Source organism: Hibiscus syriacus, unplaced genomic scaffold (assembly GCF_006381635.1).
Source record: "Hibiscus syriacus cultivar Baekdansim isolate YM2019G1 unplaced genomic scaffold, ASM638163v2 tig00117005_pilon, whole genome shotgun sequence".
In the NCBI taxonomy this organism is placed as follows: Eukaryota; Viridiplantae; Streptophyta; class Magnoliopsida; order Malvales; family Malvaceae; genus Hibiscus; species Hibiscus syriacus.
This window is the reverse complement of record NW_024063519.1, coordinates 3067102-3084708: the sequence shown is the minus strand read 5'-3', so window position 1 is coordinate 3084708 and position 17607 is coordinate 3067102. Positions and strand designations below refer to the sequence as shown.

Below are 17607 nucleotides of genomic sequence, written 5' to 3'. Positions count from 1 at the left end.
GTCTTAAACAGGTTATATGCTATTGAAATCCACTTCCCGATAAGCTTTACAGCCTTCCAGTATATCCATTTGTGCTTTTTTATACCAGCAACCTTGATTTTAGATTTCTATACAAATGAACACCACAAAGTCCATGAAAAGCATATGGGAAACACCTTCTAACAGCGTTGTCAATTGAGTTTGCCCTAATCAGATATGATTGTCAGATTGCTAATAGGACCTATGCATCCTAAGATGCCCCATAACCATGTCCATGAATAAGAGGTTTCAGATTTGCCAACCCCGTAAGCTATTGGCAATATCCCATTGTTAGTATCCATGGCTACTGCTAATAAGTTTACTCCAAGTATCGACCTTTCAAATGTGCTCCGTCAACTATAATAATTGGGCGCATGCAAGTAATAAACGAACGAATCTACAAAAATATACACAAGAAATATAATCATTTAAATGTGAAATGCATGTAACTAACAAAAATGAGTCAACAGATTATATTGATTTACTAACCGCAACACCATGGCGATAACAGCAACTCAAAGCGTCCATCTCTATCTATTTTGATATGAGTTACCGACCCAGGATTTTTCAGCTTTAAATTGTGACAATAAGCCGCAGTTGGGCAAACGATGCTTCTGGCGACCCCCCTCACAATCCAAGGCATAACATTTGGCTCTCCAAGCTTGAGAATATGATATACTAATCTTGAACCGAGCATTCATGTCAGTCTAATTTCATGTCCCCGATATACCCTGCCATTCAAAAACATTAACTCAGCCAGAAAACCACCCAACACCTTTTTGTTTGCCTGTCTATGGGAGGAAACTTGGGTTCTTGAACATGTATGTTTTCAATAAAAGTCCTAACTTGAAACATTTCACATCTTTATCCTCTTTGCAATCATACGCCACGTACATTTTTTGTCATCATACACCTTGTTTCGAAACGATCTTTGCTTGATTTGTTAACTTTTAGTTGATAGCCATCTTCCACACATTTCGTATACAAAGCTATCTTCAAGTCTTCCTTTATCAAAACAATCATCTTTCTTGATACGAATAACTTTTGTGTAACAATCAATTGCTTTCTTACCAACTCTTCTTCCGGTATCTGAAGTAATTCTGGCATATTCTAGTTATACTCCCGTGGCATTTTCTTTTCTTCTGGGACTTTTTCTTCTTCTTTTCTTCTTCAGATTATATGAATTACATAATGGATGTTCAACATGTTCATTCACGTCAACTTTCTCCTCATTATCATCAACAACATCTTCCTCGCAATGGTTGTTTCATCATTAAAATTCGGGTATTGACCAATATCAAAATCATACACGCAGGGTCTGTTTCTTCTTCGAAACATCATCAAAATCCGAGTATTGACCAATCAAAGTCCGGGTATTGACCAAGATCAATTTCGAATACTGACTAGTACTCACAATTTTTTCTGTTGGCTCATCATCGTCTAATTGGTCAATACGAAAACTGGAATTTGGTGTTGAAAGTTGATTGGGATTTGGATTAGAGAAAGGTTGTGGGTTTTGAGAAAAACTTAGTTGATTAATACCCGCTACTGACCCAACAATACTACTTCTAGTTCAACAACATACAATGTAACATCTCACTTGAAACACTAATGTAAGCAATGAATCGTTCAACATCTTCATTGTCGGTTAACAAATAAACTTTACCATTTCTCTGATAAGATAGCCTAAATCCACTTAGGGGCTCTAAATTCAATTTCTTGAAACACGTAACATTAGTTTCATAAGTTAACTTTTTTAATACAGTTTTAGTTGAAGATTCATGGGTAAAGACATATATTGTAAAACACCATGAACATTCCCCATGACCCTCCAAAACACAATCAATCCAACATGATCAACATTAGATGATTCATGGTTGTAAATTAATTTACTAAACAAACGAGCTGCGAAACTAAGACCTGTTGCCGGATGGGGAAGGATTTAGGAACGGATATAGGAACGGATGTCGCCGGAGAGAGTGATAGATGAGATGGAATGTTGCGATTTAGAGATTTAGGTTATGAGTTGTTGCTTCTGCGTAGATATATACACAAAAATTTGTGTTGCGAAACTAAAACCTATTGCGAACGTTTGAAAATCGCATTGCGATTCTGTATTATCGCGTTGCGAAGTAAGTATCGCGTTGCGATTTTCCTAATTCGCAATGCGAATAGTAATCGCAATGCGAATTTGGAATATCGCAATGCGATACTGACTATCGCAACTAGATAATACAAATCGCAACGAGATTCTGACTTTCGCAACGAGATTCTGAAATCGCAATCATCTTCAAAATCCCAATCACAACCGGCTTCACCTTTTAGGACTGTTAACTTAGGTGATTTTAAATGCAAACGTTGTATTATGTATTTTTATGTGCACTTTTAACATTTTCAGTTAGGCATGTATTAGTAACTTGAGTTTGAACATTGCTATGTCTTTCAGTTGTTATCACTTATTAGACATTCATTTGGCTATCGCACGGGGAAATCGCAACGCGAAAATGGCTATCGCAACGCGAAAATGGCTATCGCAATTCGAAATGAAAAATCGCAACGCGAAAATGGCTATCGCAACTAGAAAATTGCAATGCGAAATGAAAATCGCATTGCGATTTTCTCGTTGCGATTTTCATTTCGCATTGCGATTTTCTCGTTGCGATAGTCAGTTTCGTGTTGCGATAGTCTGTTTTGCCTTCAATATAATGCATATTGAAAATCAACAAATCAACTATTACATTTCAATCAATTAAACAAGCACAAATAAGAATTATGTACACACCAATTAAACAAATCAACATTTACAAATCATTTTTTACAAATCAATTAAACAATCAAAAAATAATAATAATTCTTATTTCCTCATCAATTATTGAATCAATGAATCAACTTTTGCACTCGTACATCCATTTCACGCAGCTCACATAAGGATTAACCTGCAAAAACCAAACATTTGCTCAAACAAGACTTCCTACACATCTAAAACTTACAAACAACAAATTATTGAATTATAGGTACTTAACCAAGCATTTTCAAACCAAAAGGAGTATATATGTTAACAAAACTTGCATTGACTTACCAATAACAATGGATACTTTCATAACGCGGATACAGGTAGGCAGCGTCTAGAATATATCGCTCTAGCCATATAATGCCGAAACCACAAGCCTACTGCAGCTCTATCTCTATCGGTGGGAGGTAGAAACTCTGTGCTTCCCGTCGTCAAACGCGCCAAGCACATGCATACGAGAGGACCACAATCCCCTCTGGCTCTCGGCGATTGTTGTGGCACGGTCTCGTCTCTGAAAACTATGACATTGAACTTCTTTGGCTTCTTGTATCCAGAATGAGTCCAATAATTAATCCCATCCAAGAATTTAGCCAAATGAGAGCTCCATCCTTGATAATATCTCTCAATCAGACAGTGATATGTAATTTATCATGTTGTCATATACTATTATCTTCAGGGATGGGAGCTGAAGTTGGAAGAGAAGCCAATGACGACGTTCCAAAACAGGGATAAACACCTGCAATCATAAGTAATAATTCATTTATTTGCGCACTTATTTATGAACACCTTTAAAAAATTTAAAAAATAAACACTAACCTTATCGACCTCCCACCATGCAGGATAAAGTTTAGCTTGTCCATTGCCCAACGAAAATGATTCATCTCGTTGATTCTTCAAGTGAACTGCGTGAAAAGCCGCCGGCATTATTGTATATCGCGAAATTTTTTTATTTTTCCAAAGTTTCCTTATTATTAGAAGACGTGACACCCACGCATCGATATGCTGTTTTACAAAAAAAAAGACATATATATTAGTGAATTACATTAATTTTTAAAAAAAATAATCAAAATCATATATAAGTCAAATATAAGGTTTACCTCCCCATCGAAATAGCCACTGTCTTCAACCCCTAATAACACACCCCACTAAGACCGATTAAGCAATAAATACATTTCATCGTTGAGTTTGCTTATGTCAGTGTAACACCCTTGGCTCCGCTCATGTAGATAAAAATTAACTGCGGTCTTAGCCCAAAGGGTATTATCCAGAATTGTTTCCGGTAGTTGTCTCCTCTCCACTTCAGATACCGGAAGGGTACTAGCCGGTAACTCATACGAGAGCCAACTCTCATCCATCATGTCCGGCAACGGTGAGGGTTTCTCAATAATTCGATATATTACCCCATGTGAATCGGGCTCTGGAATGGTGGGAGGGACCTCTTCAATGATGACAGTGGCCTCTTGAACGGTGGGGGGGACTTTTGAGGGATGATAGGGGCCTCTTGAACGATTGGAGTGGACTCTTGAGGAATGACAGGTGAGTCGGGCTTCTTCTTGCGGAGTCTTCGCACCATTGGGGTGAACGGAGACGTAATAGCACGTGCATGCCCGTCTGATGCGTGAACTCCGTCGTGCAAGGAAAACCCGACGTAAAGCATCCTCCTTATCGGGCCGCTAAAAAAAATTAATACATAAATCAGTAAATTAACAGACATGATATTAAACAAAGACAAATATGTTTCACTTGCATTGTATTCACCCAATTCATTATTCTATCATAGTTCAAAAAATGCATCAGATAACATTCCAGAAGTAAGCACTTATATAAACATTTAAAAAGACACCATATATAAACATTCAAGAAGAAGAATAGTTTACTTTCGCAACACGAAACTTACTTTCGCAACGCGGAAATGACTATCGCAACGCGGAAATGGCTATCGCAATGCGAAATGAAAATCGTAACGACAAAATCGCAACGCGAAACACAAATCGCATTGCGATTTTCATTTCGCGTTGCGATTTTGTCGTTACGATTTTCATTTCGCATTGCGATAGCCATTTCCGCGTTGCGATAGTCATTTTCGTGCGAAAGTAAACTATCTTTTCTGGAAATTGAAACTTGAATGGATTGCATTACTTCACAAAAGACAAAACAAATCAAAAACAAATACTAACAAAAATAGTTTAGCAGTATTGGCAGCAACCGAATGAATTTATTAAGCAATCTAAGTGAAATGGTTAATCTAAGTGAAAATACGAGTAAATTTATCATCAAGTTAAATATAAAAAATCTTAAACTTACCTCGTTGCGTAGAGTATGAACCTCATTCTGCAACGATGCTACCATCTCACGTAGAGCGGCTACCTCACCGCGTAAAGTAGACACCTCAACACGCCATGCACCATCGTCTTTGCGTAAAGTACCGACCTCCTCACGTAAGGCATTGACCTCATCACGTAACTCTCCTAACTCATCCCGTGGAGGTGGAGAACAGGGAGATAAACGTCGTGGCATCTTTGTCGGTCGCCTATCTTGCGGTGATGGTGGAGAAGAGGCTCGATGATGTGATAGAATAGGTGATGGCTGTCGTTGTGGAGGTGTATAGTTGGGTCGATCAGGTGATGGCTCTGGGTGAGATGATAGCTCTGGGTGAGGTGATGGCTCCCAAAGTGGAGGCTGCTCATCATCCGTGCCATCAAAAAAACGCTTACTAGCTTGCCACCAATCAGTGGCAAGCTCAGCTTCCGTGGGTGTCAGCCTCTGTAATGGAGTGTTGGCCTCCTAACAATATAAAAGCTCAAACAAAGTAAACGTGTACTAGTAATAACTTGTTTATAAACATATGGTAGTATTTATGTTAACTTACATTATTTATTGTCGTATACCGTAGTAAATCTTCCCATTGCAAGGTCCGTTTCCTCTTCCAGGAAATAGCCCTGGGAATATCATTTGAAGTTTTTATTGCATATGTCTTCATGGCGGGAAGGGCCTCAAATATCCAAATCTACAAACAATATAATAACAAACATTAGTAATTGTTAAATAATTACTTATAATTTTGGAAACATTATATAAAAATTCTTACCTTAAAGCCCAAATAAAGCCTGTCAAAGTGTATTTGGAACCATCGCCATGCAAACTTTTCGATCATCCAAGGCAGACGATAACTTATTCCATGTAGCTTTCCATAATACGAGCCCCATGGAAACAGGTTCCACGTATTTAGGTCTTCTACCAATTTGATTAGATCATTCGGAATAGGTTGTCTGGCCTCTGCCTAAAAAGCTGACATGCAAAGTATTAGAAGGCATACTCGGACAACATCGACGTCATCCATCCGAGTAAAACCATCTTTCTATTCAATAATATCGTCAGGTCTTCCACGTGTAGATTCGGCCTCTCCAGCTCAGGAAAAACCCGGGATAACCATGATGGGGGGTAATGTATCTAGTGTACCGACCTACATCATCGTGTCCGAAGCGTAGACCGGTGATTAAGCAAAACTCCTCCCGCCCAAAACACGTATACGCCGGTGGAAAATCAAACCATATCTCTTCATCACGACGTTGTATAGTATAGGTAGATCCCTAGTCATGGTTTGAAGAATAGGTGTGTCAACATCGCATCTCCACCGGGATATGTACTTTCAGCCATGGCCCGAAGCAAGTATCCTCAAACATTTTTCTTTGTGCAGGTGAAAGCTTCGACGCAATTGTTTTGGCCAAGCTGACTTTATTTCTTAAGGTCAATGAGCCGAATAAAAGTTCTAATTTTAAACCAAATATTCTTTCTCCAAACACATCTATGTTTGTAGGAGCATGGTTCTATCATGCAACAAGCACTTCACACACATTGACTTGTCAAAATAAAAATATATAAAATAAAATAATAAATCCTTGAATATATATACACACAATTTGGTTTATAAATTTTATTATTATTTTTCTTTATTTAGAATATATATATTAAAACTTATTTTAAAGGATTTCAAATATAATTTTATGAAATTAAAATACTCTTATAATATGTTAAATAATATATTTTTCAAAAAATAAATAAATAATTTGAGAGGGAAATTTCCCTTTATTTTCTTTAGATGAAATTATATTATATATATATATTCAGGGTTTATTATTTTATTTTTACATTAAATAATTTGGTTTATAAATTTTATTATTATTATTTGTTTCTTGATTTTGAATATATATATATATTAAAAATATATTTTAAAGCGTTTCAAATATAAATTTTATGCATTTAATTAATACCATTAATAAAATAAAAATAATATATTTTAAAAATATATATAGTAATTTGGGAGGGAAATTTTCTTCCATCGTCTTTAAAATAAAACTTATTTTTATTTATATAAATATTTTTTAAACTCTAATTATAGTTTTGTTTGACACTTCAAGCCATTTCCCAAACTTTTTTTATTCTTTCAGGGGTGAGGGGAAAACCAAAACAGTGATGCATAAAAGCAAGAGAGTGAGAGTGGTCTCATTGACTACGGAAATCCTAGTTGGTAAAATCAATCAAAATCCAATGCAAATGATGAGACAATGCACATTAAAGGTAATAGAGATAATGATTTGTTTTATTTTAACTGTTAATTTTTCATGCTATTTTTTTGCCCATGTTATGAAAAACTAGAGGAAAACATGTTTTTTTTGTGTGTAAGTGAACTTTCTATTTAATCAATCCCATTTTTTGTCATCATTTGTTCATTTTACTCTTTCTGTTTTAAGGTGATCAATTTCAATTCTAGTTAATTTTTTTTTTGGTGTTGTTTGGTATCTAAGAAAGTGTAGGATAAATGAAAAAGTTTATGGTGTTGTTTGAACTGTTTTTCATTTTCATGTTTTTAGGGCCATCTCCAAAAATATTTCTTTGGGGTATAGATTTAATTTTCATTTCTATCTAATACTTATTTATATAATATTAATAGGTTCAGAGAATGTTATTTTCCAGCAATCAAATATTGATTTTTTACTCGATCAAAGTTAATACAATCCAACTTGCAAGATGTGTCAAGCGAGACACACTCATCGAACCATTCAATAATGATGAAGGTAAGTTGTTTACAACCAAATAAATTTATGTTCATTCTTATATCTAAATATTACTTTTAATTTAATAATATATTTACATCAATGTGTGTAATCATGAGTTGAAATAAAACCAAGATGTTCTCCAAAGTCAGATTCAACGTGTGCTTCAAATATTTGGATGAAGCACATGTGCTTGAATATCAAGGTATATAATTAATTTTAATAATAAAATATATTATATATGCCATTTTAAAAAATTTATTAACTATTTAATACAATTAACTTTTTGTATTCAAATGTAGGTGGAAAGATTTACGGATCATCATGGTGAACTTCAATTTATTTTTATTTCTAGAGAGTAAATTTATTTTCAATAAATTTCATTCAAGACATTTTATATTTTTTAATGCTATTAATGTTATTTTTACTATTATAAGATTTATAAATATTTAATATTAGTTTTATTATTAAGATTTATAAAAAATATTAATTTTTTACTATAAAAATTATGAAAAATCTATTTAGTCATAACAACACATTAAAATAACAAATTGTAACAAATCTCTATTATTCATAAAAATATTAAATGTAATCAAAATAAGAAAATTATGTCAAATTTATTTAGTCACAATATTTTCTTAAAATAACTAATTATGAAAATTTTATATAATCATAATAACAATTATTTGTAACTAATTGTGACAAATTTATTTAATTATAATATATTAAATTTAGTCAAAATAGAAATTATGTCAAATTTATTTAGTCACACTATTTTTCTCAAATAATAAATGATGAAAAATTACTTAGTCAAAATAACAATAACAAATATTAATTTCCCAATATAAAATTTATGACAAATAATATTTTTTCATAATAATAAATTATAACAAATTATTTAGTCACAATACCATATTTAATTTAATCAAAATAAATAATTATATCAATTTTGTTTTGTCACAATATTTCTTTAAAATAAATTTTTTTGAAAAAAATATTTATCATAATAAAAAAATTATACAAATGCTAATTTATCAATATAACGAATAATGACAAAATATATTCTTTCACAATAACGAATTATAAGAAATTTATTTAGTCACAATAAAATTTATAAGAAATATTTATTGACGAAATAAAAGTAGTGAAAACTTAAATTTGTTGTAATATGTCTTTTTGTCACGAAAATCTTTTTTCCGATGTTATAATTTAAGTTAATTGTGATAAAATTTACTTTTGTGATAAAATACATATTTTATTTCAACAAATATTTTGTCTAAGTAAGTTACATTTAGTAACGAAATAGAAAACAACGAAAAATAACTTTTATTGTAATATGTGTTTTCGTCACGAAAAACCTTTATATTTGATGTTAAAATATAAGTAATTATGACAAAATGTACTTCTCGTGACAAAATAGTTAATTGATAATAACATGTTTTATAATGATAAGTTAATTATAGTAACAAAATTTTATTGTTACAATAAATAATATAAAATAGTAACAACACGATTTCGTCACAATATACTTTACGTAACAATGTTATTCTAACAAACATGATAACAAATAAAATTAGTCAAAATAAATATATTTGACAAATTTAATACTTCTAGTGATAAATAATTTTGTTGAAACAATAGAATTTCTTCTAGTGAAACTTTACAACTTCTACTAAATTATACACCTATTTCTTTTCTTTAAAGTTTTGTTTGGTTCTTCTTCCGAGCACTCCGGCGTCGTTAAAAATGTTTGCTCTGCATCATTGGGTCGTCGATAATAAATGTTGAAGCTATCCGTTAGAGTTCTATAGTTCTATAGAGTATAGACATTTTAATACTAACTATTCTCTCATTGAAATGATTCGAGAGGGCTTTCTTTATCACGGTGGGTGAGAATTCGATCGAGTAGAGTCGAATAATTTTTTTGGGTTATTCGAGTTGAAAAATCGTATTTTACAATTCAAACTTAACTTGAAATTTTTTCGAGTCGAGTCGAGTTTAAAAACTTCAAGTTGAGTTATTCGAGTTTCTATACTAATTTTATTATAATTATTTAAATTATTTTTATTTTTTGTGTCGAGTCAAGTTTTACTTACCCCAAATAGTGGTCGAGGAGTTCTATTTATGTATTTTAGTCTTTTTTAAATATATATTTATAAAAATCAAATCAATAAATATTACTATAAATGAATATGTAATGGATTATATCTAAATTTAAATTTATTAATTTGTATTTGATTTTAAAATAATAAATTTAATTATTTTATTTTAATATAATATGGAATATTATTGAAAATAGTATTTTTATTATTGTATGAATTATTATTTTTAAAACATTTTTTAAATAACAAACAATAATCACCGAAGTTGCTGGTGCTCGAACCCATGACCTCTAAATAACGAATAATAATCACCCTACGACGGTTGCTGGTGCTCGAACCCGTGACCTCTAAGAACAATAACGATTCTTTTAACTACTGGTAAAATCGTTAATGTAATTAATTTATAATATTAATTAATTAAATAATCATATATAGTATTGAATCATATTTAATATCATTATTATACGCCTAACTTTAGGAAACATGTAAAATTTAAATAGATAATAATTTATTGATGAGGAGTTGAGTTTCACGCCTTTGAGTTTGGAAGGGTGTAAAATAAATAAGGGTAAATTACACCATTCCTTGTTGTACTATATTTTCCTCCTATTCTCTTCACCTAACTTTTATTTTTTTTATTTTACTCACTGAATTTTATAGATTGAATCATTTTGCTCACTCTCCCGTTTTATTTCTAACGGCTGATAAAATAATTAAAAAAATAAAATAAAAAATGGTCAGATGTCGACGTCGACCACCATCAACCGCCGTAGATGGTGGTCGTTTGGTCCTAAAATAGGATGGGTCGCTTCGACTCGACATCCTGAGTTCGAATCCAACCTTTATTTTTGTCGGAAGTTGCTCTGAAGTCCGTGAATTTGAGATTGAAAGTGGGGAAACCGAAACGTTTCAATAAATTCACGGGTTTTGAAACATTTTTCGGTGAAATAACCACTAGATTCAAACTTAGGGGATCAAGATAAACCAACCCATCCCATTTTGGGATTGAATGACTACCATCTACGGTGGTCAACAGTGACCGGAATGAAAATGACGTGGTGGCCAGCGAAGAGAAAATGGAGAAGAAAAGAAAAAAAGGGTAAATTACACTATGAGTCATTAAACTTTACTTCTTATATTTTACTCACCAAAACAACGTTGTTTTATAGTATATTTGAGTTTTTCAAAACGACACCGTTTTGATTCCTATGCCACGTCATAACTCCATTAAAAAGTTAACGGCAAAGTGAGCAAAATGATTCAATCTGTAAAGTTCAGTGAGCAAAATAGAAAAATTGAAAGTTGGATGAGGTAAATAGGAAAGAGTATAGTATAGTGAGGAATGGTGTAATTACCCAATAAATAATTAAATAAAGTATAAGAGTGATCACTTATATATAGTTTTAAAAAAAAAGACAAAAAAGCATAGGTGGATGTAATTTTGAAAAAAATCCAATGTAGCCATTGTATTATTTTCTCTCTCAACGTAATGTTCCAATTTAGAAAACAAACTTAATATGATTGTTACGGTGCTGATGTGATTGTCTATTGTGATTGATGATGTAACTAATGACATGATAAATGTGTTAAATTGATTTGATTTTGTTCCAGAGTCAAATTGATTCTTTTAAAAGTTTAAGGGTTATTTTTAAAAAATAAAGTTATTTTAAATTTTAAATATTTAAAAATTAAATATAAAAAATAATAAAAATATTATTAAAAATTGAATATATATATATATATATATATATATTAAAAATACCACAATTATTATAAAAATTAATTTTTTACATATATAGTTATAAAATAATAACTTATAAATTATTAAAAAATTTAAAATATATTTTACGTAGTATATACATATAATATGTAGACATATCATAACAATCATACAAAGTATTTTTATTGATCATAAAATGATAACTTATAAATTATTAAAAAATTTAAAAATATTTTACGTAGTATATACATTTAATATGTAGACATATCATAACAATCATACAAAGTATTTTATTGGATTAATAGAGACTTACAAAATTTAAATTAGTCAATAATTAAAAATTTTGGATTAGTTGAAATTTATTGTGTTTTTAATTATATTTTATGTCGAAACTTGTTATATAATTATTTTAAAGTAGTCGAGACTTAAAAAAAATTAGAAAATATAATAAGTTTCGACTAATTCAAAAATTATAAGTTTTGACTAATTTAAATCTTGTAATACTTGATTAATCTAATAAAAATATTTTATTTTGGTGTCGATGATATGCCTATATGTTATATGTAATATATCATTTTTAAAATATTTTAATTTTTAATAATTTATAGATAGTTATTTTATAAGCTAATATATATATTTAATTTTATTTACAAAATTTATAATAGTTTTAGTGTGTATATATATATATATTATTTTTTAGTAATTTAATTTTATTTTTTTATATTTTGTATTTAGTTTTTTGAATATTTTAAATAATTTCATATCTATAACTTAAAATAAATTTTATTTTTATAAAATTAAATAAGTCCTTGAATTTAAAAAAATTAATTTGGTCCTCAAACATAATAAAAAAATAAATCTATCTATAAAGTTATTTATCACGTTATCAATCATCGTAGATTATCACATTAACATTATGAATTGTCACATCAATATTGTAACGGTCGACAAAAAATTACTAATCAATGAGTCCCGTTAATTTTATGAGTTGAAAGAAAGAACAAAAATAATACCATAAATATATTGATTTTTTTTTCAAAAATATGTAAACTTCTTAAACCTTTTTGCCAAAAAAAAATTTATCAAAGCGTGCGTCTGTCATCGGCCTAAAATAAAGAGGAAAAAAAAAATCCGAAACAATCGGAGACCGTTAGAAAGAGAGGAAACAGTAGCATCACAGCTGAGTTTAATGCTAAAAGTGAGCTCCTCCCACTCTCTCTTCGCCTCCACAATCTCTAATGCAGCAGCCAAAGCCAATGGCATCGTCTCTCCAAACCACCGCCTCTTTCCGTATCTTCTCTTCTTCCCCAGTCGCTCGACTTTCTCTCCATGACACTCCCTCTATCCTATCTTTCTCTTCCTCTCTCAATTCCCTCGCATTCTCTCACCTCTCGTCACAATTCTCTCGCCATCAGGTTCTCCCCTTTAAGTTTTTTTTGTTGTGTTTTTATTTGATATTGATAGAGAGGATCAGCTGTTAAGGTATCGCCTAGCAGAAGATTCAGCTCTGTAGCAAGTCCGAAATGCGCAGCCTCGTATACTGATCAGTTGAAAGGTGCTAGGGAAGATATCAGAGAGCTTCTCAAATCCAAATACTGCCACCCTATTCTGGTATATATTGATCGCGTTTCACTTGTTTATTGTTGAATGTTAGTTTCTTTGAATTTGGATTTTTAGCGTAAAAGAATAGCATGAGGTTCGTTCTGGAGACATTTGATTTTACTGAAGTTCTATTTCATACTTGAAATAACGAACTATAGATTTACGCTGCATATAGAATATAGAGTGCTCTTCGGTTTTACTTGAGGATCAAACGGTAAACATCATGCTTAATTTTTGTTAAATGAGTTCTCTCGTTTTATTTTCTTATGGAACCATTTGAGTTTTAGAGGGGGAAAATAGATATGTGCTCATAGGTTCGTCTAGGATGGCATGATGCTGGTACCTACAACAAGAACGTTAAGGAATGGCCTCAAAGAAGTGGTGCAAATGGAAGTCTTAGGTTCGAAGTTGAGATGAAATATAAATCCAATACCGGTATCATATTTGTTTCTTCTTATAACGCGGAATCAGCTTAGTTGGTACTTGCGGCCGCTTTTGTCTCAAGCTTATGTTTCAGGTCTAGTCAATGCATGAACTTATTCAGCCTATCAAGGACAAGTACCCTAGTCTAACTTATGCGATCTGTTCCAGTTGGCTAGTGCTACTGCTATTGAGGTCATCTTTTCTATTCTTCAGTTTGTATTTTAAATCAATCGATCTAGTAGTTATTAGGCTAAAAAAAGTTGAAATTTCAGGAGGCTGGAGGACCCAAAATTCCCATGAAATATGGAAGACTTGATGCCTCTAATCCTGATCACTGTCCTGAAGAGGGCAGGCTACCTGGTAAATGGAACTTATATAGGTGTATGCTTTTTTTTTGAATAGTCTGAGATGATTACAAGATAATATCTATTTAGAATTTTTTAACTATTGACAATACTAATTATCATGAATTGAATATGTCCTGATTTAGTCCTACACTCCTACTAATTCTAGATTTGTAGGCGGGTCATTACATTGCTGTGACTTGTGAAATATATCATCGCTAGCATCTACTGTCTCTTCATCTGCTGAAAAATAGGCATTTCTGGTGTTCATAATCAACAGCATAGAGCACATACCTGAAGTGCCGTTGTTTTAAAACCGGATCAAACCGATTGAAAGGATCGGTTGAATTTGAAACTGGTGGCTTGTTTGGTTCAGCAACTATACAAGAACTAGCTAATAGTCGTCCACATCAAAAATGGGTTCACCCAGATTGAATGGATAACGAACCGGTTTTATATATATTTTAATTATTTCTGTAATCAATAAGATGTGAACCTTTAAGCTCTTAGTTTTATTAAAGACCACAAAATTAAGTCGAATGCTTTTGTTTGTTAATTATCAAATATATGATATTATTTAGTTTACATTAAACATTTAAACTAGTAACGTAAAAGAAATAAACCGGCTGTTCCAACTTCCAACTGATGTCTGGCATGCTTGATCTTTGGCCCTGTTTTCTTGAACACTGCTATTAGTGCATCTCTAGTTAATTTGGCCTGTTTTAACTCGTTCCTCATCGTGTAATGATACATTATCTTCTACTTATGTTTAAAGACCTCTTAACTTTATAAAATTCTCTGTTGCCTAGCTGCTGGAGCCTCTTCACCTGCTGATCATATGCGAAAGGTTTTCTACCGAATGGGATTCAATGACAAGGTAAATTTAATTGTAAAATATCCTTGGTTATTGTCTTTATCATGGGGCACGTTGATATTTAATTATATGCAGGAAATAGTTGCATTATCTGGGCACATACACTTGGGAGAGCCAGACCAGAACGTAGCAGTTGGGGTAAACCCGAAACCAAGTATACGGTATTTAAGCAATCTGTTTATTGTTTAAATTCCAAGCCGTTACCTTCAAATAATCTGTCGAATCTGAACCTTAGGGTAAATTGATTTTTCTTCCTGATATAATTTCTTCGGAAGTTTTTTTATTCATGTTTTGTTGAATTTTAGAAAGCCAAGTCAGAAACTTGGTCGTGGTTGCTTACGTCTGGTATCATTTGTTAATGTCTTCACATAACTTGAAAGATCTGTTCCTTAAGTGTAACATGAATTGTTGGTGGTCCTAGACCTAGTGGCTGTGGTTGTACGCATAGCAGCAAGGGAAAATTCAAATTGGATATTCTTTCTTGAATGACAGAAACATGGGCCGGAGCACCGGGAGACAATCCTGGACAGTGCAATGGTTGAAGTTTGACAATTCATACTTCAAGGTTTGAAATCGAAAACACCTTCTCTTTTCAAGTAAGAGAGATGTGAAGCGTCAGATTCTCTTTTATCCGTACATACAGGAGATCAAAGCTAAAAGAGATGAAGATCTGCTTGTGATGCCAACTGATGCTGTTCTTTTTGAAGATCCCTCTTTCAAGGTAAGTAGATCGAGTTCAATTTAAGCCAGTAAGAATATATATACATATATATATATCAAAGTTTGGCTGAGCATTTGCAGTTATATGCTGAGAAATATGCTGAATATCAAGATACATTCTTCAAGGATTTTTCAGAAGCCCATGCTAAACTTAGCAACCTTGGGGCCAAATTGACCCTCCAGAGGTATGTTTGTGGAGGATGGTTCCATGTTTTTTTTATTTTCATGAATAAGAAAGTTTAGTATAATTTCTTTTTACGTTTAGATTATCAAAGATTTAACCTACCCCTTTATATATATATATAAACTACCCTTAAATTGAAGGTGTAGAACACTTAAGCATGCTTCTTGTTATTACAATTATATCAGTCGAACTAATCTCAACTGATTGTCTTTAAACATTCTTCACTCTAGTTTTATATGTATTGGTAGAAGATTTATATATTCATATATTCATACTTATATTTAAATGTATCTGACATCACATACGAATATTTCTATAATTGATTGCATTTGATAATCAGGGCATTGTTTTAGATGCTGCACCATAGAAGTTTACCGCCGCCAAGTCCTCTGACATGAAAGGTTGTAATCACGAATTAACTTATTCCACCTTCATCATAGAATATATATATCTACTGATATCTAACATTGATTTATATTGCATGAAGCAATCTTCTTAAGGAGATTCATACATGTGAAAACGGTTCATTTTGTCTATTTTCCATGATTTTGTTGTAGGGATAAAACAATAAAGAGAGAGAGAAGTTTCTTGGTCTCGATATGGGGTCGTGTGTTATAACAATAATTGAAGCTCACATGTTGGACACTCTGGAAGCCAGAAATGAAGGGGAAAGAGAATAAATGAAATGTTTTGAAAATTAAGAGAGAGAGAGATGTGTAAGATTCAATGAAACAGAAGATTCGGGCAAGCATTTGGTGGAAGCCGCGGTGAGGCTCAATCAACCAATAGTCCAATATTGATTATTGTTAGCTTTGGCCATCTTGATTATTGTTAGTGTTTGAAATTCAACACGCGCTCTTTCTTTTACTTTTCTAAATTTTTTCATTTTTTAAAATTTTGTGGGTTGCCTATTTTTGATTGATGAATTTTGAAATTCGGTGATGAGCATATATGTTTTCTCTTGAAATGAATGGTTTCTTTTTCTTAAAAAACATTATAATTATCCTAGAAAAGGTATCGTTTAAACTTTACTTGCATTATAATATTATATTATATAGTCAATTTTCTAATGTTTTTTTTCTTTTCTGAGTAAAGAAAAACAACCGAACAAACTAATCTACTAAACCACCATCCCTAACGCCTGCTACTTCTAACTGATAAAGCCCTTACACATCTGCTGGAAGAGACCGAAAACGATGAAAACCCCATGGAAGACTCCAAGCCAACTTAGCCATACCATCGGCAACTTGATTGCTTTCTCGGCTCACATGAAGTACTTTAACGTGCCATTCTCTTCTTAACAGATCCTCGATATGCGTCTGCAATGGGAATGGAGTTCCCTACAACGTCCTTGTTGAAGCATCATGCAAATCTCCTTATTATCAACCTCAAGCAAACATTCCGTACGCCTAACTCCCATGCAATTCCAAGGCCTTCAATAATACCCCTTAATTCATCATCCATCATCCATCATCCATCATCGAACAAATTCCTACAACCTTATAAAAACCATTTAACCAAGTACCTCGTTTATCCCGCTACACCCCGCCACAAGCCGACAAACTGAGTTCATTTTATGCGCACAGTTCGTTTTTCCTTAGTCCATCCATTAGGCGGAGGACTCCACCGCTGCTCAATACGGCAAATCGGCTGCTGCCTTATCACCATCCTACGGGCTTGCTCAGCCTCCACACCAAACGGCGGCTGCTTTGCATAACGCCCTCAACTTCCACAAAGTCCGGATTAAAGATCACTCGGTTCCTCTTCCGCCATAA

General features: G+C 32.4%; 1 pseudogene; it reads left to right on the top strand.

Annotated features, from left to right (window-relative positions):
* The first annotated feature begins 12859 nt into the window (after positions 1–12859).
* LOC120195079 lies at positions 12860–17607 on the top strand (annotated as a pseudogene).